Source organism: Nothobranchius furzeri, chromosome 13, assembly GCF_043380555.1.
Source record: "Nothobranchius furzeri strain GRZ-AD chromosome 13, NfurGRZ-RIMD1, whole genome shotgun sequence".
NCBI classification, from domain to species: Eukaryota; Metazoa; Chordata; class Actinopteri; order Cyprinodontiformes; family Nothobranchiidae; genus Nothobranchius; species Nothobranchius furzeri.
This window is the reverse complement of record NC_091753.1, coordinates 48,021,391-48,048,414: the sequence shown is the minus strand read 5'-3', so window position 1 is coordinate 48,048,414 and position 27,024 is coordinate 48,021,391. Positions and strand designations below refer to the sequence as shown.

The window sequence follows — 27,024 nt, the reverse complement described above, 5'->3', positions numbered from 1 at the left end:
AAATGGGACCCAATGCCTCCCTGCTTGACACTCAGCATTAAGGGGTTGAATTGGGGGGTTAAACCACCAAATGGTTCCCGAGCGCAGCTGTGTCTGCAGCTCACTGCTCCCCCAGGGATGGGTCAAATGCGGAGAACAAATTTCGCACACACATTAGTGTGTGTGACAACTGATGGGACTTTAACTTTAACTTTATATTAAATTATCTATGTGGACTCTGGGGATTATTTTGAACGGAGAGGTGCAGAGCTCTGATCGTTGACGCGCTCCAGACAGATGCGTCCTGAGCATGGCTGCAGTAACATTATCAAAGTGTAGCCACCTCAAAAACAAACTTAACACGCGATCGTTCATGTCGGCTCATATCCTTTCATGCTTTCTGTCTTTTATTTGTGTCTGATGCGTTTCGCTGCTGCGGAGCGAGCGCATCACCTGTTTCATCCTCCGGTGACTTCACTGCACCGGTGCGGCCGGCGAGCACTCCGCTATTTTTGCGGTCGGTAAATCTTTTAGAACTGCAGTTCAAAGGTAACTCGAGGTGAAACTATGAAGCCAGGTAGCAGTTTTTCTTTAGGACTGAGAGGAGATGCAGGAAGATAATAAACAGACAGGACAGAAAAATAGTCAAATAAAAACAAGTTCGTTTTTGTACCTGGTGGTTGCAACAAACAGACACCGTTGAAGGTAATCAGAATTGAGGAACAGAAAATGAAATGATTCTTTCAATGTTTAGATCAGCAGGAACTCTGAGAGGCTGCAGGCGCATCAGTGAGTTTGCAGCCGCTGCGCAGGGGGAGAGGACTGAAGAAGGCAGTAAAGATGCAAAAACTACTGTTTTTTTTAACCTTTATTTAACCAGGATGGAGACCCATTGAGGTTAAGAACCTCTTTTACAAGGGTGTCCTGGCCAAGAGGCAGCAAAAATACAAACAGTTACAGCATAATGGCAATGATAAAACAATCAATTAATTAAAAGCAGTTACAAGCTACTAATGCAGTCTCTGAAGCTTTCAGTTTGGTTTTGAAGGCATTTAGTGAAACCTGCTCAGTCATTTTCCAGGTGTTCTGCAGCTGGTTCCAAGCAGAAGGAGCAGAGCAAGTGAAGGCCCTCTTTCCTAACTGTGTGCGAGCAAACGGAACAGAAAGTAGCAACTGATCGTTGGACCTTAAAGAATAGGAATCAACATTTTTTCGTGTGATTAAAGTGCAAATATAAGGAGGTAACAATCAAAACACTGCCTTGTAAATAAAAACATACCAACGATTTTGTCTTCTTATTGCCAATGATGGCCATTTCATTAGTGAATATAATTCACAGTGATGTGTTATGGCTATACAAGTTGTTAAAAGAATTGTGTGTTAACTTAGAAAATGCGGGTGCAAATTTAATTACTTGTTAACTTTTTTCTCCAACGTTAAAACTGCTGCACAAAATAAAATAAAATAATTAAAAAAAAAAGACTGCTGCTCGCGTGGGCCCCCTTGGGGCTGTGGGCTCCTGGAAATACAAAACTTTGAACCATTCTGGTAAATTTGGAACTGGTTCCAATCGATGCTCGATACTTGATGCCCAACCCTACAGATACTCTTCTACATACCTTGGTTGTAACGAGTGGTTATTTAAGTTACTGTTGCCTTTTCAGGTAGAACCAGTCTGGCCATTCGCCTCTGACTTCTGGCATTAACAAGGTGTTTTAACTAACAGAACACCGCCCAATGGATGTTTTCCATTTTCCGAACCATTCTCTGCAACCTAGAGATGGTTGTGCATGACAATCCCAGAAGATCAAACCAGCCCGCCTGGCACCAACGACAACGCCACATTCAAAGTCACTTGAATCACCCGTCTTCCCCGTCCTGAAGCTTGGTTTGAACTGCAGCGGATCGTCTTGACCATATCAACATGCCTAAATGTATTGAGTTGCCACCATGTCTGATTAGTAATTTGTGTTAAAGAGCAGTTTGACAGGTGTACCTAATTAAGTGGCCAGTGAGCGTATATTTGTAGCGTTAGGTCTTTAAGCTCCTGAACAAGGTTCCCTATTCACAGCAGCCCACTATTCTTTTACTGCAGCCTGCTGACTTTCTGAAAACGCATGCATCAAGATTTCAGCCTCCAAAAAATAAATTAAAAACCCAGAAATACACGGACTCCCCACCAGGAACTGAACAGAAAGACTAACTCCTGCAGACCATGCAAAGTCATCTACGATGCAAAAACACAGCACTAAAGAAGATTATTGTATCTAATCAGCCATCTATCTGCCAAAAACATCATTATCACAGTACCTCCACTAGCAGTGCAAAGCATATCTAGTTACTTCCAGGGTGAATTTTTATGGTAATAAATGCTTAGAATTTGAATAAGAGGCCAATATGAGAGGTGTGACTCTACTGGAATGTAGACAGAGTAATTACTGGGCAATGTATATATCCCCATATCCCACTGGGAGAGAGGAAAAGAGGGAAAATGGCTGATGGGGTAAAACGCTGTCAGGGTCTAAATAAAAATCTCATTTACAGCACACTATTCATAAAAAGTATAAACATTTTTAAATAACAATAGAGGACGGTTTGATAGTTACAGACTGTCCTCTATCCCTCATTGTTTATTTAGATTTCTGCTCTCCAGTCCTGCAACCATCTCTTCACATCTGCACTGGCTTCACCCTTTCTAAATGAGCTCCGTTCAGCCTTTCCAACTGAAACGTCATTAAGATCTAATTAAGATGTCAGAAAAGCTTGTGAACTCTAAAACAGCCCTTGTTAATTAGCTCTTTAGCTCACAATTCAGCATGTGTCAGAAAATGCCTCCCGATTTAAATCTGTCTTCTGCAAAACTCTTCTGCGAGTGGGCAGAAATATGTATTTCCACAAGCACAAACACACCAGCAGTTGATTTATTGCCTGCTGATTGTATCAGTGTTTGTCAACAGGTTAAGTAGCCATATTTCAAATAAATAGCATTCCACTTAGCTGCATTACTGTCCTTGTGTAGCAGGGTAAACGTAAAAGCTAATCTTTCAGCTCTGTCCCTTAGAGATGAAACTCTTTTTCTGACGTTGACAGAATTTGTTCAGATGCCACAACAAAAAAAAGTGGACTTGTTTGGCAGTAACACCTTACAGCACAGAGTTGTTGCAGCAGACAAAGAAAACACAAAAACTGTACCTTCCTGTGAACCATTAGCACACACAAAGAGTCTGCCTCAAAAGACATTCATCTTTTAAAGGAAGTAACTAGACAGGGATAAACAACGGGCTCCAACTATCTGTGTGAATAACATTATTTTAGGTTGTGTAATCTTTGATATGAGCCATAGCAGGTATTCGTCCTTCTGACTCAGTTTTACTCTTGAGAAAGCATAAAGGCTTCAAAAGACTCACATTTCTGAAATACAGGAAGATGGTGCAGCTTGTTTGGTATTTGTGTGTGTGTGTGTGGGGGGGTGGGGGGGGGGGTGGGGGGGTGTTAAAGCTTCTCCAGTGTGCAAGGAATCAGTGGATTGAACTGTGTGTGCTATTCTCTATTAGTAGAACTACTTTGTTGGTTTGCTTTTTTTATCCGTTTAGTGGCGATGGACAGACAAACACACACCTGAGTTGGTCATAAGTGGAGGGTGTCAAATAAAATGTCAGGCCTGAACCTCATTCAGCCATTTTTCAGATAAGCCCAAAGCCAAAGCGATGAGATTTATAGTAATGTGACAGTCCAGTTTAAAGGAATAATGTATCTAGAAATATGAAATACATCATGAGGTCTCAATGGGAACTTACAACTTAGAAGCTACGAGGGGGAAAAATGAATGAAAACAAATTTGGAGCTTAGACGGAGATTACAAATGAAGTTGTAACACGCTAGCCTGGCAAGCCATCCTATATATAAACATATAATCCGTCCATGACCCATAGAGAGAGCTCTGTCATTGGGATCAAATTAGACAAGCACTGATATGAAGCTTTTGGGCCGATATCGATATCCGATATTAATATCACTGTTAAGGCCAATAACCGATATTTGCCGACATCGATTTACGCTTCTGAAATCAGCAAATTTTGTATAGACTGAAATTATGCAAGCTGAATTTTTGAATGTTTAGCTGTTTTTCTATAAAGTGGAATTTGCAACATGTTATTTACACACACACACACACCACACACATTTACTCTTCTGAGATGATTACCATCACTGTCACAGAACTAAACAATTACAAATCACCCCCCTTACCCTAAGAAACTGGTCTCAAACGGAAGCAAGATGGAAAAAATATTGGTTATTAATACTGGCCCAGTTTTACTTATCGGACTGAAACCAATATGTTAAAAAATGACAAACATCGGCCAACTGATATTGATGCCGATATATTGTGAATCCCTAAACAAAATCTATGGGCGGCTCAAACTTTCAAACTGTTTCTCCATGCAGTTGGACAGAGGTAGCACCAATCACAGCAACAAACAATATAACATATTCAAGACCTTTTAAACGAGCACCATTCCTGAGCTGCTAGTATCTTTGTTGTTTTTCTCTGTTGCATTTCTGCTGTCATGGTGCTAAGCCTGACCGACGTCTCTCTGCAAAGAAAGAGCGCTGTGACTGATCTAATCTAAATGTAACTGAGTTATTGGTAGACCTTCTGAGGCTACGGTGGAGCGTGGCAAAGCCTGCAGGGCAAACTTTGTTACTACTGCTACGGTTTGTCTAGATCCCTAGTCTTGTCTCAAGGATCATCACCAGATTAACACAAATTAACTCTTAGCAGCTAACATCGTCAAAACTCCACAGCTAAAAAACAATATCCAGGTTACCAAGAGTCTTCCTGCCAGTGACATGTCCCAGATTGCACAATCTGTTGTTAAAAACACCACAGCGACTTCATTGTGTCCTGCTGCAGCTCTATCCGCAGCCTTTGTCTCCTCTTACATTTTAAAAATTGGAAAGAGAAGCGTTGGAGTTGGAAACACGCCATGGTAGCCACGTCTCAGTGGAACAAATAACACAGAATTCCCAGATTTCTTGTTTTGTTCTTGTCAGCTCTCCAAGATTTTCAATCTAATTTGTCTTTAGAACTCACAGTTCCCGTGACAATCAGGTGATAAAGTGGTTGAAATTTGTTGATGCCAGTTTTTCTACTGGAGTTTCTATCGCTGAACCTGCTGGCGATCCGTTTCTGAGCATTAGTGGAGTTTTTGAAAGCTCAGTTAGCTGCATGCCATGTAAACAAAGTTCATGTTGACAAGATTACTCATGTTCTAAAGGAAAAGTGGCTCCAAAATATTTATCACTTACAAAAGAAAAACTAACAGAAAATCCCACAAAAAAAGAAGAAAGAAATAATGTGATGTGTTGTTTTTTTACATTGTGCTTTAAACATTTTCCAGTCTGGTTTAAATAAATTACAAAGTAAAATGTTATATGTTGATTTCTGATTTTGTATAATTTACAAGCCTTCTAATTACTTGATATTTATTTTGGATGCACAAGAGCTCAGAAGTGAATGGTGATGCACTTTTCCATCAGTGGCCACACAACACCCTGTAGTAAAATACAGAAAACCATGTAGGACATTGGTGTCCAATTCTGGTGTAAGATGGTCATTATCCTGCATGCTCTAGACGTTTTCGTGTCTGCTCCAACACATCTAATGTGAATCAATGGTTTCTGCAGAACTTGGGGTCGTGCCAAACGGACAATTCCAACACTGAATCAGGTGTGTTGAATTAAGAACTAAAACGTGCAGAACGGTGGCTCTCAAGGACCAGATGTGGACAGCAGACATGGGAAAGTATATTAAAAAGTTATGTTCCTTAAATTAAATCATTAACATATCGAATGTGAAACTTCTTATGACATGGACATAGAATCATTTATTGGGAATAAAATGATTGGTGAAAAATCAGATGGTAGACTTAACTATTCCTGGTTTACCTAACTGTGGGCTATAACAAACCATTCACATAAATATTTTCTTTTCGGTGCAAGACAACAGATGATGTCAGAGATAACAGCTTCTTATAACAATCTTGCCAGAGCAGTAATGCAGCATGTAAGTATTCATTAGTTGGACGCATCTATATATTGAAAATACAACTGCAGTAGAGTTATTTACTAACCTTTACTTCCATCTAAATCTCTATTGCTGCCCTGTTTAAGTACAGCAGCATTTCTGGCAGCTCCGCCTGGTAGGAAGCACTCCACCTCTCTGAATGCATCTCCTCATATTAACAGACTCTGATGCACTGACTTCTCTGTCTTTGCTCTCAGCTCAGAGTTAAACAAATATATCAATACAATTTAAATCTCCTTTTTGTAAGTGTTCTTTTTCCTGGCTAACTAAGAAAAACATAAGTAATCATCTTAAAAATATATCCTTAATGTTATTTAAAACTTTAATTTGATACAAACAGTATTTGGCACAAATTCAGTTTTTTAACAAAGAACTTTGTGTATTTGCTGTTATTCTGTTAAAGCCAAGACAATATTTTGATCACCAGCTCTGTTTGATCTGTGTTTACAGATAACTAAACATGTCACATCCTGTTAAGGGGCCCTATCGGCCCTCGGGGAGGGTTGAAAGCAGAATGTTGTTAGGATAAAATGTGTATTTTGGGGATTTATGACACAAAACTGAAAGAAAGCAACTGCAAAAATAAATGAATTTTTCTGTTACAATTTCACAATACATGTCATTCAATGCTCACATTTAGCCTTTAGCTAAAAATAGAAGTATCTGATTTTATTAAAAGAGAGGGAAATGATTCTTATAATTTCTTAGCTACGTCTTTCAAAGTGAAGCTCAATAATTTCATCTCACTAATGTAGGGTTAGGTAAATTGAGTACTTTAGGAGCTTAATATATATATTAACTCTACTTGTGACCAAGTAGCTGTGATACTCTATCTAAAAATAGAATATCACACTGCCTGGTCTTTATTGTGTTTAATCAGAAGATTCTAGGATTCTTTATTTATTAGGGGATTGTACACACTTCGTTTCGATTCAGAAAACAGTCAGGTTTACAAAAGTAAGAATTTATTTTACAAACAATAAAAACTTGACAAATTGGTTAACTATTATTTACTGTGAGTGGATGGAACTAGGGCTGAAACGATTCCTCGAGTACCTCGAATAATTCGAGTACAAAAAAGCCTCGAGTCAAATTCTCTGCCTCGAGGATTCATTTAATTCATATTTAATTAATTCATGGCTTTGCAATCGCCCGGGGTCATGTTTCACCCGGACTGAAATAAGTGACGCACATACACACTGCACTGAATGCACACGCGAGAAGCGAATGTAACTTAACTTTCTCTTAAGCCATGGCGGACAACGTGGACCCCGGTGGAGTGCGAAAAAGACAGAAAATGTCAAAGGTGTGGGACCATTTTTCACATCGTTAGGTGGAAAACGTAGTCCAGTGTAAATACTGTAAAAAGGATTTACCCTACCACAACACCACATCCTCCATGCTGCACCACCTGTAAATGTCTCTTCTGCAAGCGGACTCGGAACCTCTACAAGATAATGCTTTTTAGCCTGTATTTCTATATATTCTGCAGACACTGCGACTTTTTCGTTTGTAGCACTAAAGTTTCAGCTCACACCGTACATCTGGTAGCAACACGTCAGACTTAAAATGTGCTAAAAAATAGCAGTTTTTACACAATATGTCGGACTTTTTATTGTGTTATTGATATTTGTTGTCCCTCGGGATTGCTGCAGGAGGACACGTGTATTTATGAGAGTGGTGGAGGAAAAGGAAAGAAAGTAAATAAATGTTTTGTGATCAGTATAATTTGACATAACCACGGCAAACATGCTTTCTCAGCAATCCTTGTTATTGTGTGAGAAAAAAGTGTAGAAATTAAAACGGACGTGTATTAATAGGGAAACAGCCGGCGAACAGTTTGAGCATGCACCGTGAGCGGTTCTGGTTCTGTTTGGGCTGCAGCCGCTCGCAGCGCTACTTTAACAGTTATCCTCCTAGTTTTTGTCTGGCTTGCAGGCTAGCAGATTCTCGCACGAGGGGAAAATCGGCTCAGGTTGTTGTTGGGTATTTTTTATAATTGTACCTTTTTGAGGCCTAAAAGATGCCCATTTTGTGTTATTAACACTTCATGAATCTCTTGTGTTTGCCAACTGTGGCTGTTTATGAAAGGTTGAGCAGAGAAGCTTGTTTGCAGTCAAGGATGTTGATTGTGGATTTCCAAGGAAACCTCTGTACCTCTGTAACCCGAGAAGGCCCGCCTTCTCCTCCATCCTTTGTGAATAAAGCCCCTGATGAACTGGGAGCACATGGGAGTGACGGGGAAAAGCCTCGGAGGAGGTTTTTCCCTGCGTTACCTCTCCATTATTTTGGGGACTCAGGGTAAAATGTCTTCCTTGTTGTCATGTGTGTTGATTTTAGGTTTCAAGGTTATGGAGATTAAATATTACCCCACATGTAATTACTTAACATTTTGGTGGAGATGCCGGGGATGCAGAGCTGGTGACCTGAAGGCTTTCCCCAGGAGCAGAGGGGGCCTGGTTAGCTCCATGGAGGGGGTTTCTGCGCCCAGCTCTCGCATGACGATTCATGGACATTACGAATAATCTACTCTCTCTGTGTGTGTGTCGTCCTTTAAGGTAATATGGGATAAATGAAAAATTACCTATCAGTTGTATATTTATTTTTTGTACGGGCATTTGTTTACTGTGAAGTAAAGTTGAAGTGCTGAAGTTTTGCAAACAAATTTTGAATAAAACTTGAAGAATAACTGGCAATTGCTTGCTCATTTTAAGAGGTCTTTCACATTTTATAACATGCTATTTGATATAATGGTTTACAAACACAAAAGGGTAATTTATTAGAGTACTCGATTAATCGAAAAAAAGATTCGATAGAGTACTCGATTACAAAAATATTCGATAGCTGCAGCCCTAGATGGAACTAAAGGTGATGTCTGGAACCTATGTGTGAATGCAATGTTGGTCAGAACTTCCGTATCTCGGAGAGTTGCGTTCTGGATGTAAAAGAGTTTGGTTTGCGTTAAGCTATGAGGTTGATTGTTATCAGAAAACCCACATCAGACGCTATCTGTGTGTCTACATTACCCGTATTCAGAGACCCTCTTGGTGGATCCGAAAGTCAGAGAGGTCAGATGACCGCTGGCACCGGAGGGCTGTAGAATACCGTGGTACCGATCCTTTCAGTCCAGATATCTCTGGACTCTGGAGCGGTCATCCGACCTCTCTGACTTTCGGATCCACCAAGAGGGTCTCTGAAAACGGGTCACGACAGACTGATGGAACCGAGCGTCTGGGACTCTTAAGGAGTCTAAACAATATCAGCTTGTTCTGCAGGAACAACTATTTTGTTGTATCTGCTTTGCAGGTGCAAAAAGGTTTTGACGTCGTGTCAAAGTCTTTGGTGGTTAAAGAGGTGTGCTTCAGGTAGCCGGTCTGAAGATTCTCTAGAACTAAAGAATCACCAGCGTGATCTGGTTTTAATGTTCTCATGTTATGATTGTGTAGCCAACCAAAGGTTGACAAGTTTGGATGTTACCAAGAATCTCAGAAACACACGACACGCCTTCTTTGATCCGGAGGCTCTGATCTGGGTAAAAGGTTAATTATGTGTCATGGACTTAACTTTACCTTACTGTGTTCTTGTGTGAGTGCAAATGTTATGACCTTATCACGTAAACATGCTGAAACAATCATTGAGCACAGCTTAATGAAACATTTCATTATTTATAATTATTACGCTTATTTAATGATTATCTGGCTTATAAGTTTTAGAAGTTCATATTTAATTTTTAAATCTTCTTTCTTCTTTGAAGCGAGGAGTTTAGATAAGAGGGTGTTCTGTGAGGGACCTTGGAAAGAACAGGATGTTAATGTTATGATTCCAGGATGTCAACAAGCAGTTCAGGATCTTGTGGCTTGTTGGCAGATTGAATATAAAATCCACCTCATAGGATTGAATTAGGTCTGTAGATGACCGATGACCTATAGGTCAATCTGTAGGTGAAAACTGACCATTTGTGGACATTACACTAATTAGGATTCATTAAGACAAATATGAAGACATTAAGGTGATTGTATGCAAGCACTGAACACACTTTTGCACCTTTGTCTTCACCTTTCCTAACAATTACCAAAAATCCACATCAGAACTTCATTACTGGGTTACTAGATGTTGATGTTTTTATGCTATGACTTCATAACGACACCCATATTAAGCTTTGTTTAGATCGGGGCTATTCACCTCTGGTCCTGGAGGGCCACTGCCCTGCATGTTTTAGCTGTTACCCTGCTCAAACACCAGATTCATTGATTGAATGACCTCTTCACCTCAGAATTCCGTTGATTCGAACCAGGCGTGTTGGTGCGAGGACGTATGACCCTATTTGTGTGGAGAGATGGGCTGAGCCCACCCTCGTGACCAGGTGAAAGGTATGGGGGTCTGCAGAAGCTAAAATGCCTCTGAACTACTATGACTTTATACTTACTTGCTCAAATGAGCCAACACTGATGTTCCAGCCAAGTTTGCATTAGCAACTTTAATAACTTGGTGCCACCTGACCCACGTGAGTCTAAGGGTGTGTTGAACTCATGTCATTAGCATGTATTGATTTTTTAACTGGGCAATAAAACAATACCAGTGTAATTGTGAAATGTAGGGGTTAGACTGAGAGACCATCTAAAGGCTCAGGAACCCTTTGCAGGTGTTTTGGATTAATTAGCTGATTAGAGTGTGACACTTTGAGCCCAGAAAATTGAATCTTTTCAAAATATTCTGATTGTCTGTGATTTTGAATTAGGGGTTTATTCATCACAATTATAACAAATAAATGCTTGAAATATCTGGCTTTTAAGATAAAATACTGAAATGACTTCAAAATGTTCGAGTTTCACCTTTACCGTTAGAATCATAACACATAGACTGAGTGCTGTAAAAAAGATGCTGGCTTGATGTGTAAGTGTGAATTTTCCATCTGTGAGAATATTTCAAAGGCATAAAAAAATGTTGCTCAGAAAAAATTTAAAAAATTAACAATCGGTCAAGGACTAGCCCCATCGATGGTCAATAAATCTGTCCAATCGCCCAACCAAAATCAGCAGTTGTCCTTTTCTCTATTGACATTAGTATATAACACTGAACACAGCTGAATATGTGGACAATGACAGTGTTATTTTAAAAAGAGCCTCTTCTCTATGGTGGCAACCAGCTGCAGCACACTACACATGCGTTGTCTGTTCGTGTGACTGTGTTGCCAGCATAACATGAGCATCTAAAGTCTAACAATAGAAGGGTTGGCCGACTGGCCTTGCAGGAAAAAAATTGACAAGCAGGTCATGGGGGTTGGTACAGGTGCTGCAGCGCTGCATGTGTTCAGCCACATTGGGCAGGCAGCTCGAATAAGCAGACACACTGCATTTCCATACCAAATCAAGCCATGCATTCACCACCGCCCACAAGTGCACGAGGACTCCCCCCCCCCCCCCCCTTTTCCCCTTGTATTATTTCCTGCATCTGACCAAAGCTCATCTTTTATTCCATTCCATTTCAGATTGTCCCCCTCCCTCCCTTCCAGCAGCCCATTGTGTGCCTGTGAGTGGGCTTTGGCAAAGGGAAGAGCAGATTGGTGCAGAAAAAGAGGTCTCTCCCAAAGGTAGGATAGCTCTGAACAGATGAATTGTCGTTTCCTCAAATTAATTCATTTTAGGTAAGTGGAGAGAAAACAAGATGGAATCAGAGCTGGAGGACTGAAATTAAAGTCCAGCAGCATAAATAATAATAAGCACGGTGTATCCAATTTAGGTGAACAGAAGGTCTGTTATCTGAAAGATACTAAAGATTGGATCACAAATAAAGAAATGTTCAACACTAAGATGGTGATACAGAGGAATAACGAGGCAAACGCAAATCAGGTTTGTAATAACGCTAAATCTGATATCCATAATCTGCTTGCTGCATACATAACATGACCAATATACTAACTAGCCCTCTACAAATAGAAATCTGGATGGTCGGTGGACATAAGGATTAAGTCGAATCAATTCCTCCTCCTGCTGTCCATATCACTCACTTTATTTTCTCCTAAAATTACCTGCTCGCTTTCTCATTCCAATCCAGAAATCCTGAGTTTTCTCTTCCAGAAAAAACAAACAAACAAACAAACAAACAAAAACTGGAGTGAGGGAATTATAAGCAAGACCAGTAGAATTTGTCATTCAGACTGCAGCCACTGAACATCTGCCAGGCATGAGCAAACGGAGAACGGTGAGGCGGTGAGGGCAGGATGATGCTTAAACAGATGTTTTCAGTAATACCATTAGATAATCCTTTAATTCCCCTGAAACAGGATCATTACTGCCACTTCTCTGAGCGTATCTCGTGTTTATTCAAAGGCCCCAGCAATGGGTCATTATGGAAAAGCCTTCAGATTTATTTGGCTGTGTGCTGATGGCGCCACCAAATTCGAAAGCATGCCACCAGGACCCAATGAGAACCTTTGAAGAAATAATAAAAAGAAGAAAAATCAGAAATGGGTTTTTGGTTTGACACCGCGGTTATCAGATGTGAGAGGGTGCAAAGACGGATCAGGATCAGTGTGATACAAGACAGATAACAACAGGGATATTAACTGCTGTGCCACCACGAGAACTGAAAACCAACGCTTTTTAAAAAATATTTCACTGTGTCAAATTAAAAACTCATCTCTTGTCTCGATGTATGTAATTATTAATGTTAACTACAGCATTATACAGCCTACAGGGTGGCGTTTTGAAAGAGTATTAATTAGCTCCTGTAACATTATTCCACATTATAACAATAAAGGCATTTAATCTGACCATCTGACTGATCTTTCTTTATCCTTGCGTAGCATTGGCAGTCTGGACATTTTTTTAAAACAGCTGAAGACCCTTTTACTTAAAGCTGCTTTCACATAAATCTTTCGTTTTCTTATTTTTAACTTAAATTTGTAATCTGTCATCTGTTTAAGAAATTTCATAATTTTAAGACAATTTATTCTGATGTTAATCCACTTCTGTTTTGAGATCATTATGATTTTATGACTATGTTTTATTTTGTTTTGCTCCATGTGAAGCACTTTTTGATTCTATATAAATCAAATTTACTTACTAGAATTAGTACAATTAACATCAGCAGTCTTCTTTTTTTCTGTAAAAGGAATCATTTGTACTTTTTATGACAGCTGGGGCAATTTTAGAGTTGTCAGCTACCAAGGTATCACATTACACTGTGGCAAAGCCTACCAGGATCTCTGGCCTGTCAGGGCACGATGTGATATGATGTGATTATGTTCCATAGAGGTGAAACTGGTGGTAACTTTTTTGGCCGTTCAAGTCTTTGTCTGCGAGGTGAGGATGGGCATAAGAGGGCTGATCCACCTCATCTAACTGTATCACCCAGAACAAAAACAAAATGTCAGCTGTGAAGTCACGGAAATCCCTCGGGTCAGCCGTAATGTAACATTCTTAAATGTTGGATATCTTCACCAACAATCTCTTTAAAGGATGACTAAAGAGAAAAGTGTCCTCCACATAAGAGGCAATAATACGCATCGTAAACCCTCTTCTGAGAATAAATGTTGGCATTTGGGAAAAGGATTTCATTTCATTTATTTATAAAGCCTCTTCTGTGACCAATGCAGATGCCCAAGGTGCTGAACACAACACAATAAAAACGTAAAACCATCAGAATAAAATATAACAATTGTAAAACCATCATAAAATAAATTAAAAGAGGAGAGTAAAAGCAAACAGTAAAATCCTGAAAAAGATTAAAAGGCCGGGGCATCGAAACCGGGTAACATTAGCTAATCCTGGAATGCCTCGACAAAAAAATGGGTCTTAAGGCGAGTCTTAAAAACCCCCAATGAGGGTGACTGATGCACCACCAAAGGATTTAACTTCCTCTTGACTCAATCTGCCATCAGTTCTGTCGGAGCGTCTTTCTCTAAAAGATGTCACAAAACAAAAAAAGTTGATGGACATTGCTATTCAGAAGGTTTGGTGGTAGCTGGTGAGATGTTGCTCCAGCGAAGTTTTCAAGTGGGCAATGAGAATGTGGCTGGCAGGAGAGTTAATTAGGCAGCATATGGCTCTGGGTGAGCTTGGAGCTAATATAGGAATATTCTTACAAATTAACGTCTCAAATAGCCAAAGAAAGAGTCGGCGCAGACAAACAATTGCGGAGCACATATTTCGAAAAGCTCGTGCACTTTCATTCACTCACTTATGCCAGGTCCGCTGTGGGCGCCATGAAGATTGTGACGATGGGAGAGAAAGAAGGCGTTAGCGGCTCCTACAAGGCTCCTTCCTTAATGCTGGGTTTGACATTTACCCTGGGAGGCTGTGGGCTGTGACTGCTGCTCTCACAGAAATGATTCAACCTGCTGCGTAACATGGAATCTAGTCTGATGGATGTAGACAGCTAGGAAGCAGTGACGTCTGGGGACTGTGTGTGCATAGATTGTATCAGGGTTTACCAACACACAGCTTTTGCCACAGTCCTTTACTTGAGCCATTTAGGGCCTATGTTAGTAGTCATCTATGTTTGTGGACGATGAAGAGAGACAGAAAACAAATCAAGGGTGTCAGTAGGATCACTGACAGAGGGTTTTCCATCACACCTTCTTTTTCTTTTTCATTACTTAATCATTTCTTAAACCACAGAACCCCCGGGCAGCTCCAGTCCGACATGGTGATGAAAGAGCTGAGCAGAAAGGTGGAGTTCTTGATTCACTGGTCCACATTCTGATCCTCATGCTTGGATGTTAGATGTGAATCATGAAGGAAAGAACAAAATCCAAGATTCAAGGGACCTTCCTCTGGCCTGGCTCAGACTTGGAGAGCAGCTGGTCCTTTGCATCAAAAGGAATCAGCTTAGGTGCATCAGGCATCTTATTAATATGGCTCCTGGTTGCCTCCTCCTGGAGGTTTTCCAGGCAATTCCTAGAAAGAGAAGACTCCTGGGAGGATGCAGAACTCTAATGAACGTTTCCTCTCTGACCTGAGAAAACTTTAAAGTCGCCAGAATTAACTGGACAGTGTAAATGGGGAAAGGGTGGTCTGGGCTCCCCTCTTGGACCCCTTTTCTCTGCGATCTGACCGTGGATAAATGAACAAAAATAAGTAAGACGTTCTGTTAAGGTCTGACATTGTACATAAATGAGTCTTTATTTTAGTTCTATGCTAAACATTTTCTTATCACGAGAACAGTAACGTAGATGTGAAGTTGAAAGAAACTCCAGTTTATGGCCTGTATTTATTGGCCAAACATCCAAGAACCAAAAGCTTCACGTTGTGTTTTAGAAAAGTGAAGGAACGAATGGCTCACATGTAGAGGACAGTTTACAAAAAACTCGGAATTAATAGCATGTGGTCAATGGTGTCAGAGGCGTTACGTACCCAACCCATAAACCTGCTCAGTATCGGTTACTTAAGTTGTTGAGCAAGATACCTCACCCGCCTTGTCTACTGGTGGTGGTCTGAGGGAACCAGTGGCCCGTGTGGCGCTTTCACTGGCTCGGCATGGACCAGCCCTGGTTAGGTACAGTGGGGCAAAAAAGTATTTAGTCAGCCACCGATTGTGCAAGTTCTCCCACTTAAAATGATGACAGAGGTCAGTAATTTACAAAATAGGTACACTTCAACTGTGAGAGACAGAATGTGAAAAAAAATCCATGAATTTACATGGCAGGATTTTTAAAGAATTTATATGTAAATCAGGGTGGAAAATAAGTATTTGGTCACTTCAAACAAGGAAAATCTCTGGCTCTCACAGACCTGTAACGTCTTCTTTAAGAAGCTTTTCTGTCCTCCACTCGTTACCTGTATTAATGGCACCTGTTTGAACTCATTATCTGTATAAAAGACACCTGTCCACAGCCTCAAACAGTCAGACTCCAAACTCCACTATGGCCAAGACCAAAGAGCTTTCGAAGGACACCAGGAAAAGAATTGTAGACCTGCACCAGATTGGGAAGAGTGAATCTACAATAGGCAAGCAGCTTGGTGTGAAAAAATCAACTGTGGGAGCAATTATCAGAAAATGGAAGACATACAAGACCACTGATAATCTCCCTCGATCTGGGGCTCCACGCAAGATCTCATCCCGTGGGGTCAAAATGATCATGAGAACGGTGAGCAAGAATCCCAGAACCACACGGGGGGACCTGGTGAATGACTTGCAGAGAGCTGGGACCACAGTAACAAAGGTCACCATCAGTAACACACTACAACGGCAGGGAATCAAATCCTGCAGTGCCAGACGTGTTCCGCTGCTGAAGCCAGTGCATGTCCAGGCCCGTCTGAAGTTTGCCAGAGAGCACATGGATGATACAGCAGAGGATTGGGAGAATGTCATGTGGTCAAATGAAACCAAAGTAGAACTTTTTGGTATAAACTCAACTTGTCGTGTTTGGAGGAAGAAGAATACCGAGTTGCATCCCAAGAACACCATACCTACTGTGAAGCATGGTGGTGGGAACATCATGCTTTGGGGCTGTTTTTCTGCTAAGGGGACAGGACGACTGACCCGTGTTAAGGACAGAATGAATGGGGCCATGTATCGTGAGATTTTGAGCCAAAACCTCCTTCCATCAGTGAGAGTTTTGAAGATGAAACGTGGCTGGGTCTTCCAACATGACAATGATCCCAAACACACCACCCGGGCAACAAAGGAGTGGCTCCGTAAGAAGCATTTGAAAGTCCTGGAGTGGCCTAGCCAGTCTCCAGACCTCAACCCCATAGAAAATCTGTGGAGGGAGTTGAAAGTCTGTGTTGCTCGGTGACAGCCTCAAAACATCACTGCTCTCGAGAAGATCTGCATGGAGGAAAGGGCCAAAATACCAGCTACTGTGTGTGCAAACCTGGTAAAGACCTATAGTAATCGTTTGACCTCTGTTAATGCCAACAAAGGTTATGTTACAAAGTATTGAGTTGAATTTTTGTTATTGACCAAATACTTATTTTCCACCCTGATTTACATATAAATTCTTTAAAAATCCTGCCATGTGAATTCATGGATTTTTTTTCACATTCTGTCTCTCACAGTTGAAGTGTACCTATGATGTAAATTACTGACCTCTTTCATCATTTTAAGTGGGAGAACTTGCACAATCGGTGGCTGACTAAATACTTTCTTGCCCCACTGTATATTGAGTTCACATTTGGTATGTGTTTTCTGTGCTCAACCAACCGTTTTTTTTTTCAGACCTCCTCCCCCGGTGGTCTGCTTGGGCTAAACTGACCCAACACACCCACAGCTGACTGAATGGCCAGCCGAAATTCACACCTACCTTTAGGTCAGGGCTATTCAATTCTGGGCCTCGAGGGCCGGTATCCAGCATGATTTGGTTTTAACCCTGCTCCAACACACCTGATTTCAATCAGCAGGTGATTAACAGGCTCCAGCAGAGCCTTATGAGCAGCAGCACAGGTGATTCAACCACTGAATCTAGTGTGGTGGACCAGAGAAACCACTAAAACGTGCTGGATACCGGCCCTCGAGGCCCGGAATTGAATAGTCCTGCTTTAGGGGGTAGAATCAGCCAGCAGGGGCTTCCTGCATGCGCAATTGATTATCAGTCTGGATGCTGGGGAGAAAACATCTCCTCTGGCTCCCGGCCACGTTTGTTTGCTAACTGAAGGAGGACACAACGGCCTTCTCCACGTGTCTTTTACCCAGACACTGTGCTTGTAGATTTTGGGTCCCCAAAAAGGCGCTGTGAGCAAAATCTGGCCGTGCGTGACCGGGTTGGCTCTACCAGGATGGAGCTGGACTGGTCCAGATCTGAAAACGCCAATAGTGTGTATGGTAGCCTCACCTGTCGGTTAGCCCCAGGGATGCTAGGGCTCCTCACCCTCAGTGTGTGGATGTGTGTGAGCTAGCAATGGGTACCGAATTCGGTACTTTTTAAGGTACCGACTGAATTCCACAGTACCGACTGAGCACCGATTCACGTCATTTGAAACAGTGCCTTGTTTCAGTAACCGTCCTTCATAACGAGAACTTGCCTAGAAAGCTGCGCATGCGCAAGAGCGTTATGTCGTCGGTCACTGTGAGCTAGTTGTAAACAGAGCAGCATGGTAGAAAGAACGCACACTAAAGCTTGGGTCCACTTCACTAAATGTGATGGGTAACTGGGTGATGATGAAACCAGCAACAACGATCTAAGTGAGACATCCTCATCTTAATCCGCTCCAGTAGGTAAATAAAATGTTTAAGATAACGTTAGCTTGATATATTAGCTTCCGTTTCGCTAATGGTGCGTTCGCTTTCTCCTTGGAACTCCAAATTTCCGACTAGAAGAACATGAACGCGCTCTAAAGTTTGGCTTCACTTTACTAAATGCGACGGGTGATTGGGTGAAGATGAAACCAGTGACAACGATTTAAGTGTGAGGCATCATCGTTTTAATCTGCTCCAGCAGTTAAATAAACTGTTTAAGATAACATTAGCTTGATATGTTAGCTTCCATTGCCACCGTTGTTATCAGCTAATGGTGCGTTCGCTTTCTCCTCGGAAATTCTAACTTCCCAGTAGGAAAAATCAAATGAAAAAGGACGGCAAAAGGAATGAAGATACACAGTAAATTTAGTTCACAGCAAAGATGTTTGCTTCAGTTTAATTATAAGCTTATAAAACTACAAGGACGATGTTAAAATACAAACAGTTGAATGTTATTTATCGTGATATTTATCAAATATGGTTATATATTGAGAAAAATATATATTTAATTATAAAAGAGAATTTAAATATTAAACACTCAAAAGTATCGAACAACGGTACCGTTAAGAACCGGTATCGATCCGTAGGTACCGGGAATTAGTACCGAATAAATTCAAATGTCAAAGGTACCCATCCCTAGAGTGAGCATTGGTGAAAGACTGCACCCTGGTGGGAGGGGGTACTTCTAGGATTTTAGATGGCACAAACTAAATTCAGGCCATTTTCTTGTCAAAGAAAGAACTATTGTTCAGCTCCTTGGTCAGAGTCAATATTCTCTCATTTAGAGATTAGTTGAGACTAAATAAACATGTGATTATTTGAACATTATTATTTTTTAATAAGTAACTTTCTAATAACAAATACATTTCATGGCAGTCCATTAAAGTATCGGTTTACACCATCGTCTGCATGAATCTAAATGATGGACAAACTGAAAATAGAAGGGTTTGTTGTCTCTTTTACACATAATGGATGTGGTAATTTGCTAAAACAGCTCAGTTCTTTTAATACCAACTTTGTGGGTGTCACAAAAAGGAAGCCTCTGACTCATCGCTGTAAACAAAATATGGCGAATGGATGACCATCCCAATCAGTGTGTAGGCCCCGTCATAGGTATATATTTATTTATAATGCTATTTATGAGAAAGGTCCCCTCCTACTCTTGGTTTCTAATAAAAGCTGTGAAATCTAATTCCTTGGGTTAAAATTTTAAATATTTTTAGCTGACAAAGAAACTGGGATGTGTGGAAAATTGTAAAATGGTTCATAGAAAAAGATTTCAGAGTAAATGTACATATGTAAATGTTTTTTATTGATCAATATCTACTTTGTCTGTTTTTGTCTTCTTTTACCTCTGTCAAAAACATGTTAAAGCTCAACATGCAGCACACTTTTATGTGTTACTGTCTAATTTAATACTGTTTATTAAGACACTAGAATATAATACAATATATAGTTTATAATTACTAGAACTTATTAGGAATGTCACAGAACACCAAGTTATAACAGCTTGTAACTTGTGCCACACATTATTGCAGGTTTTCTCTACAGTGACTTAATTACAGAAATAATATGAAAAATCAACTTGCAAAAAAGCTAAACATTAAAAAAATGGTTTTCCATTTGTTTTTCATTAAAAACATTTTTTTTTACAAATTTACCAAAAGGAAGAAAATACCTACTCCACTGTCAAAGGTAGCTTACTCACAAGCATTCCCACCCACACAAATAGGTCTTTACAACACATGAATAAAATGTGAAACAATAGAGTTGTAACTCAAATATTTTAACATTATTCAGCAAGCTGCTACGGAGTCTCAAAACAGAATGTTTCATTTATTTCTCAGTTTATTTTTCATTTTATTTTATTTTTGTCTTTTCATTTTCATATGAACAGCAGAAGCCCTTGCTTGGCCTTGTGAGCTCAAAAGATTTATCAAATAGCTGTAAACAAGCCCTGAGACCCGGTTAAAGATGCAGTATGTAAGAATATAGTGAGAAATTTACAGAGAGAAAATCCCAAAAGAGTCTAATGTTTCAGTCATTTTGGAAGGAAGGTTATACTGAAACATATTTCCTATTTGCTGTAGGGCTGTCGCGGTTGAGGAATTCCCCCTGCGGTGATTCAGGGTGGCTTAATATTGCGGTGTGCGATATTATTGCAGCCCTTTTTTATAGCAGTACTATCTAAACATAATGTTTACACATTTAAAAAGGTTAAAAATTGCCGTGCCTTCTTTTATAACACTTTACTGAATGCAGATCAAAGGGCAGTAACAACACAGATCGCAGTAACGAATTGTTTCTTCGACAGTCGGAGTCCGACTGAACTTAAAAACAACAAAATTCAGGAGAAGGTTAAACTTTTAAATGCAAATTTGGCTGCAGCATCTAACAAATAAGAAACAAGTCCCCATTTTGTTTAGTTGTTTAAAATCAAGCATAAAAAATTACATGTAACGGGCGCGCGCGCGCCAGGGGGGGTGCGCACTATCATTTCACTTTCACTTTCACACGCACGAATGACGGTGATTTATAGCTCGGTCACGTCCTTGTTACCTACAAGGAAAACCAGCATGTTAACTATACACGGTTTGAGAGAGGATCTGAGAGGGGTGGCAACATTTGCAGCAACACTGAAAACCCTCTTGGATGGTGCGCTCGTTGCACTAACGCACACGTACTTGCGTGCGACTCTGGCGAGCAAAGGGAATCTCTCCCGGTTGTTGCTCCACCATGTCAGGGGGGTTTCTTTAGGGTGGATGCATTCCTCCTGCAGGTAGCGAGTGAGCTCCAGCTCAGCTCAAACTCTCTTCGGGACGGTTGCAGAAGTAGTGCTTGTCTGGGACTTCAGCAGGTCTCCGAGCGTTTGTTTATTTATTTATTTATTTGCCGCTGGTGGCAGCTCTGTCTCGGCCAAGGACTCTGGCTGCGCAGCAGCTGACGTACTGAAAACCGAAGTGCTCCCAAAGGAGCGAAGTAACGTTTCGTTTTGATACGAGTGCAGCCATCCTTCTCAACATGCATCATTGAGTTGAACCAAGTTCAGTAATCGCGGTGGCCCATGATACAGCGCGGTGAGCTTCTTCATATTGCGATATTTCATTTTTGCGGTTACCGCGACAGCCCTAATTGGCTGCGGGGATTTCCAGCTTGTCTCCTTTCAAATTAAAGGAAGGAGGGACGTAACTACTGTTTACCATTAGTGAGTGGGGGGGTTGACTGGCTCCTGCGAGCTAATACTGCAGCGCCGACGATTGTAATTTGACGACGGCCGGCAAAAAGCTCCAGAGTTGATGAAAGTGGATGCAGTAAACAAATTTTACCACAGGATGTTGCTTTGACTTCGTTTCTACATAATGCACCTTTAAAGTTCAACATATTAATGTAAAGGAGATATATATTCTATCTGTTGTGCCAATTATACTCCTCCAGTGTCAGAACCTTGACAGCTGTGTATACTACAGCCAAGTTCAAAAGTATCTCCCAAACCTAAAACAAGACAACAAAGATGCCATCACAGGGAACATACCATATGGTGTCATGACAGCATATACATCACCAGCAGCTGGCTACATATTTGCTGCTTTGTTGAATTTATTTCTCTCTAAACTGCCTCTAAAAGCCAAGTTTAAGATCTATTTGAATTAATGTGACACTGTCACCCCTGGAAAAAGAGTGAATTACACAAGTGCACAAAGAAAATCTGATTCAAACATATTAAACACACTGTTGATCTACTCCCTAAAAATAATGTAAGTACCTTTCAGAAAAGCATCATAGAGCCTGTTCAATGTAAAGCATTTGCAGGGATGTGATTCCTAATGGTGGTTCTTAACGAGTTTATGATAAAGGCCTTTGAAGCCAGAAATGTGTGAGGTTAGTATTCAATAGACATTTAAAAACCTTGGTTCTGTGTATGGATCACTTTAAATGCATGCATGAGTGATGTCCTTTTGCTTGTTATAGTTATGAATGCAAATGATAAAAGAAAGCCAAGCAGAACCTCCAGGAAGCGTCACTTTGGCTAAAAACAAAAGTAGCTCTTGTGAGCAGTTTGGCAAAACTATAATGATAATTTTAGAGCAGTCTGTCCTTAATAAGACTTGAAAATCCATTCCACTGAAGCTTATTACCGATTCTATCCTCATTTTAATATGGACTTTAGCCCAGTCCACTGTGGACAGTGGTGGTACTGATAGTGGTGATTAGGTGTGCGATATTGGTACACTGAAATACTGTGATATTTTGTGGTATGATACGGAATTGATATTTAAAAGCAATGTATATATGTTTTATTGAGAATTTACATGCAAACATACTGTTTTTCTTGGGTTTGGTGCAATTCAAACTCCCACTGATAGGTGGCAGCAGTTTTTACCATCCTAACTCTGACAGATCTTGCGAGAACCCTGGATGTGTCTTGGAAGCATCTGACCTGAGTATTCCAATTACGTTCAGTCTTTGAAATTGCAAATATCGCCTGGTTTTAAGTATTGCAGTATATCGAATCATCTCCGTGTTCCTACCAATACACACCCTTAGTGACCACAGATCCAGCTGCTTGGACTTCTAGAAGTGCAACAAATGCAGGGCAGTACAAGCTGCAGGCTGAGACAACATCTAAAGGATAATGACCTTCACGACTTCTATTAATGATGCGTATAGAATGGTTCAACCCATTTACTAGATTTTGAGCTGTTCATCATTTGTCTTAGCTGTCACTGAATAAAAGTTTTCTTTAGTGCAAGTCTTCTTTCTAACGTTTGATCTTGGTTAATTCCTACATGAAAAACAAAGTTATTCCAATTTTTATCCCTACAACTTAAACTGCTCCCTGGTTCTAAGCAGAATAGCGAGAAATTTAATTTGGACGTGTCTGGAACGTGCGGAGGGTGTGTGTAAAATTAAACATCTAAAAGGAGGAATCTTTGACCTGTGGGTAAATCCTTTAAAAAGGATCAGACAACTTTTATGGGCCATGAGCAGATTGTGATCAAGCCCATGAAAACACCAAGGGCACATCCTATGAGATTACATTATGAAGTGAGTGAAGACATGCAAAAAGATGATTTAGCATGCTTTTGGTTACTATTTATATCAGATACGTGACAGGAAAGTGTTGAGGCTCTGAAACAATCAGGTGGAATTTAATTAACCTCGTTATATTTGGGTTTGTGTGTAGGACTGAAATAAAGATAACTTAGCACTTTGCCAGTGGGAATTAGTATTTGTTGGCAATACACAAAAATAAGTTATGCTTTTTGTGTGTCTTGGGTGACAGTACTATTTAGAAAATGACCTTGAAAACTGTTGTCAGAACTATTATTCATGTTTTCAATTATCATGTTTTATGCTTTTATTACAATTACAGATTGTTTCATTTATGCTTTTATTACAATTACAGATTGTTTCATTTATGCTTTTATTACAATTAAAGATTGTTTCATTTATGCTTTTATTACAATTAAAGAATGTTTCATTTACCATGTTTTATGCTCAATGATTTTATGTTATTTCATTACATTTCTTGTCTATTACGTTTGCAACTAGGGATGTTTCGATCACATTATTTTGTTCCTTATTCAAGTTGCAGTCATTTGACTTAGATATATATCATCTGCCAGGTTTCAATTAGACCTTTGAGTAAAGAGTTAAAATGAGAAAAAAAGAAAACCAAACATCCATGTTGTCCTTTAAGTTTCACTTTCACTTTTTTAGAAAGTTCATTAATTTTAAAAAGTGTTAATGGTCTGAATAGTTAAAAGTAGTGCTGTTGCTTATATTTCAAAGAGCTAACGTGCTGAATTTGCAGCTGTACTGACTAATGCATGCTCCTGCAGCCATGCGGCACGGCCAGGTGACTCACTTTCTCTGCACAACACCTGTAGCTACCACGGGTGGCTCAAGAGCTACAGGCGACTGAGCCACCCTGACATTTTGCAGTCCGTCTGCAATTTCTCTTTGTTTATTAGCTTGTCTTTGTCTGCTGGTTCCATGTTTTTGCCCAAGTTGCTGCAGTGAACTGGGACTATTAGTGGCCAACTGGGACTTAATGGAGACAGGTGATTCGATTTAGCGACGCCCCGAGGGAAAAGCCGAAAGAGAAAGTTGTTTAATTTGAAGGTTGTAAATCATGCAGCTCTGTCTCTCCACGCTGATAAATGCCCATTATGCACAAATTACAAGTGGCTGTTGCATTGCCTTTGCTGTCTGATTTAAAGTAAATCCAAACAGAAGACATTTTCACTCCCCTGAGGTGACACATCAGCTTTGCGTTAGCCTGATAGCTAACAGCTACATGTTATGTTATCCGAACCCCTCCTGCTGTAAATTGTGACGTTATGGTGTTTTTATCCATGAAACAGAAATAATTGATGTAGAAAAACATGTAGAAATTTAAACTAAGCCGTTTTTTATTCATTCTTATTTAGTTTGAAAATCCTCATCTGTGGAGGAATTTAAAATGTCATATTTGTTGTTTTATAATAATCGTTTCCACCTGATACTGATCCTTTAAAGATCTCGTGATCGGGCCCAATTACCATTCACATGATTGGATTGGAGTGATCTGAAAGGACAGAACTGAAACTGACTCAAATAGGAAGTTAACTCAACTGTCTATTGTGTTGGGGATGACGGGACACTAGGGCTGGGCGATACGGCCTAAAATCAATATCACGATATATTGAGGATTTCATCTCGATAACGATAAATGGACGATAACTACAGATATGCGCAGAAACAAAAGTTGTCCACTAGATGGGGCTGTCACGTAAATTACATTGAGTCACATTTTTTACAGGACTCAAGGTGGTACAGCTTCATGAACGTTGCCAACCTTTTCGTTTCTTTATTATCACATTTATTAACATGGGATCAATTATCTAGATAAAAGTCCGAAATTTCGATAACGAGACATTTTCGATTCATTGCCCAGCCCTAGGGGACACACAATGAAAGAAGGAGCCACAGCTGACTGAAGGGAGTTTGTGACGTGCGAAGGTGAGAGAAATATTGTAACACCGGCTTTCCTCTGTGTGACATGCAAGCACACCTTCAGATTGGCTCTTGAAATGAAAGTTTGCAGTCTGAAGTCCCCACGGACCTGAAAAAGTCAACATGCTGGCAGGCAGAAAAACAAATAATTTTAGCAGTGACATGCTTTAGTTTTGTTTATGTTTATTCTTTTGTTAGCAACCTTTTTAAAATAAACTTTTCTGTGTCGTGTTGATTTTACAGCTTCCCTGAAATGCTGTAACCTTTTCAATATTTGTTATTTATGACTTTTATTAAATAGCTCCAATAGCAGTTACTATGGTATGACTTTAGGATGGGTTCAATGGGAATTAAAGAAAAAAAATCAATAAAGTCATCAATTCGTATTTACAAAAAATGGCAAACAACATAAAAAGAAGACGGATGAAATAACAGTGCAGCCAAAAATGAGCAAAACAGACAAAAAGATATTTAATTGTTGTGGGAATATGATCACAAAGGTCAGCTTGGGTTCAATCAGCAAACGCTATAAAACTAAAATAAAAGTTGTTCAAGTCTATTTTGACTGTTAAAAATCAAACTCGGCTGCTGATTCTCCACTAAAAAGCATCACCTGTGAGTCCTTGCTCATAACAATAAATCCCCAGGTTCATAAAAAAATCTAATAATTTATCAGCTAAGTTTTAAAACAAGAATTTACTGTAGTAGAGTAAAAAGTAGTAAAAGAAAAACGCTCGTAACGGTTGAAGGAACTACACAGCAGAGCCCAATGAAGGGAAGCTGTGGGAAACATCTCCACTGCAGCTGGAGAGAGAAACCATGTGGATGAAGACGACCGATACAAGATGAGCTACGAAGACAGTCAGAAAAGCAATTAGCGTCTATTAATTGCTCTCATAACAAGAGATGGGGCTGATAAATTAGACTCCATGATGGACAGTTCAAACACACCGCGCATCAGAAATGTGGACTGCAAAGTGTGTGAGTGGATGTGCAGCACATAGTGTCAGATCTGACAGTAGCAGGACTGATAGGACCAAAGCCTACCATCAACGCGGGATCGCCTTTGTGATTAAAAAGCTGCTGAAAAAAGACTTGAAGATAACAAAAGTAAGTCTGACAGAGGAGGAATGAAATTAAAAGAAACGATGAGTTGGACAAAGAGGTAAAAGTAGAAAGACAACGTCCGACACATACGGCAAAGCTTCATATTCGTATGTTGAGCGAGTGTCTAGGCAGAGTAATGTAAAGCATGTAATCAGGATCAAAATAATACACTAAGCTTGATAGCATCCAAGCTTCCTGTGTGAAATCAAATATCCACTCAGCCTGAAAAGTTTATGGCAGCTCCCGGCACTCTGTTCTTCATCTCGTCCATCCCATAATCGGGTTTCCATTGACAAAACACAGAAAGGAATCCACTCCGGGAGTTTAATGATAGCAGCTCTTTTCTTTAAGGAAACATATGGCAGGCAGCGCTCCTGAAAAACTACTGAAACCACAACAAGGAAGAAGGGCCGAGAAAATGTGTGTTTTAGGCCATCATTTGTTTCCGAGTGGGTCTCCTTAGATACAAAACAGTGAGAAACAAATCTAATTTAGCACCCAAACCACTTTTTTTATGTGGTGCACCAAAAAGCTGGCAGATTTCTTACTGTAGGATGAAAATGGACTCAGTATGTGTGATACATTAGGGCATACGCGGAGAGAAACGGTATGTAATTAACAAGAATGATCACTCTTCCCTGTTCTGACTGAGAGCAACGGGAGCTATGATA

The 27,024-nt window shown here is 40.2% G+C and overlaps 1 protein-coding gene across 1 annotated transcript in view; it reads right to left on the bottom strand.

Moving 5' to 3' along the window:
* dph1 (diphthamide biosynthesis 1) overlaps nucleotides 1–27,024 on the bottom strand; it is a 98,560-nt gene that overhangs the window by 48,793 nt on the left and 22,743 nt on the right. The gene's annotated exons all lie outside the window — the stretch shown is intronic.